Source organism: Mesocricetus auratus, unplaced genomic scaffold, assembly GCF_017639785.1.
Source record: "Mesocricetus auratus isolate SY011 unplaced genomic scaffold, BCM_Maur_2.0 Super-Scaffold_100009, whole genome shotgun sequence".
In the NCBI taxonomy this organism is placed as follows: Eukaryota; Metazoa; Chordata; class Mammalia; order Rodentia; family Cricetidae; genus Mesocricetus; species Mesocricetus auratus.
Window position 1 is genome coordinate 64,207,310 of NW_024429193.1, and position 2,670 is coordinate 64,209,979.

Here is a 2,670-nt window from a genome sequence, read left to right on the forward strand (position 1 = left end):
GTGGCCAAGATTCCACCTGATGATTATTTACTTGTGCAGAAGCTTTTGAGTTTTATGAGGTACACACTTGTCAATTGTTGGCCTTATTTGTAGGCAAATGGAGTCCTATTCTGAAAGTTCTTTCTTATACCTATATCACATCCCTAGATTCCCCAGGACTTTTCTCATAAAAAGATGTTGACCTTTGTCAAAAGTATTTTCAATATCTAATGAGCTGATCACATAGTTTTGACTTTGAGATCATGGATTACTTTTATCTGTTTATGTAGTATGAACCATATCTGCATCTCTAAAATGAACCTTACTTGCTCAGAGTGGATAATGTTTTTGTGCTCCTGTGAATTCAATTTGTAAGTCTTTTACTAGAAAATTTTTGAAAATGTATTTTATGTGTGTGAATGTTTTGCCTACATGTACATATACATATATATATATATACATACGTACACACACACACACACACACACACACAAAGTACATGTATACATACACACACAAAGTGCATGACTGGTACCTGCAAAAACCTGAAGAGGGCACTGGATCTGCTGAAACTATAGTTGTAGACGGTTGTGAGCCATGTGGGTGCTGGGGAATGTGTTCCTTTGCAAAAGCAGTAAGAGGCCACGTTAGGCAGTAAGATGTCCTGGTGACAAAACTAAAAGCTGCAAAAGATTAATAAGAAAACCAGTGATGGTGTTGCCTGATGGCCAGGCATGTCCAGTTCAATCATACCTGTAACCTTGAAGAACAAGGACAAAGTGATGAAAGCTTATTTAATTTAGGATACTTAAAATTAAGGAACAAAATCCATAACTGAGAAGACAGGCCTTCTAATGACTTGAGTTGAAGACCACATACAGAAGTGCATCCCTCTTAGCACCATGACACCAGAATCAAAGCAACATATTCCTGGTGTTCAAAAATAATTAATTAACTAACTAATTAATTAATTGGCAGGACCTGACTAGGATGTTGAATTTACTGCTATGTCTAGAAAGTTTAAATGGTTCAAGAAATCATTTATCACATGATGTAGAGGGGTAAAAAATGGGAAACCATTTATCACATGATGTAAAAAGGTAACAAATGAGAATAATGTATATTCATATGAAGATGTCATGATGAAACATATTACTTTTAATATTAAAATTATGTTTCAAACACATAAAGTTGGTGATGCTGGATAGAGAATGTACCATACACTAAGTTATAAAAAATGAATGAATTCTTGAATAAAAGATTATCTTCATTTGTATCTCTACATTTAAAGGCATTTAGCAGTTCTAACAATGACCTTATAATTTTGTTAACTTTGGCTTCTATAAAATTTTCATGAGGTGTTTATCATATACATATATTTTTAAAAGCCAACAATTATTAAGCATTTTCTTGATAAGTTTAAATGATCAACTAGTTTAATTTGGTAAAATAAATTAAAATGGAATTTTTTCCAAAATAGTGAAAGACGTCTTTAAATGGTCATGCTGAGGCTGATGAGAAACTTGACTTTTTGTCAGTACAACTCTTCAGCATGAATGAAACTGATCTAATTCTGGAAATAAATATCTGAAATGACTTTCACCTATAAAGAAGGCAAGTAAATGCCATGTTTCTAGGACTGTAAGGAGGATATCAAAATCCAGTTTCAAGGTTGTGCTGAGGGCTACAAGAAATCCTTTGTGATCTAACATAGTGAGAGACACAGCCCTCTCAAATGTGTCACTAAGCTCATACTTGGTACACTTCAGAAACAAGACATCAGAAATGGCTCAGTCCCTCTCCCAAGGTACACTACCGAGTAACTAGCCAACACAATGGCAAAGTATCACTGGGAGACTAGGAAAACTTTAAAAATTTTCCTCGTTGTTGGTAATGATCCTCCACAGGCAATCATCATCACAATATTAAAATTGTATTTCTCCCTCTAAACACAAGTTTTTCAATAGATGAAGGAGCTATACTAAGGTGTAATACTTGCACTCTGTAAGGACACTGGCCTATACTATTTCTGCAATGGACTGAGATGATGCTGGCGCAGCTAGGGAAAGATTGCACCATCCTATCTGCATATAGGAACTTGTTAGGGTTGAGGTGACATAAGCACGGATTGTACAAGTGGCATCTCGGAGAGGAGGCTCATCCATGATTTCAAAGCATCTGCCAAGAATAAGGAGGTTGCAAAAATCAACAAAGCTGTGATTGAGACAGAAAACAGCTCTGTGCTGGGTGTGAATGGAGATGACATGGAAGAGTGTTGAAAACTGAACTGATGAGGGGTTGCTGCAACTAGATCAGGAGCATGTAGCTGAGGAAGACAAAAGAGAAAAGACGAAGACCGTAGGAGAAAAAGATTAACTCCAAAGAAAAATCCACACAGACAGCGTTGAAGGTCTAAACAAGCTCCTTACAACATTTGAAAATGCAAGGCAGTGGTGGCCCACACCTTTAATCCCAGCACTCAGGAGGTAAAGGCAGCCGGATCTCTGTGAGTTCAAGGCCAGCCTGGACTACACAGTGAATTCCAGGATAGCCGAGGCTACACTGAGAAGCCCTATCTCAAACAAAGCAAAACAAAACAAAAATACATTTGAAAATATTCACCCAATGGCAGAAAGGTGTTCCTCAGTAGAGAGAAATGCTCTCAGGGTATTTTATGCTTACAGAGGAATT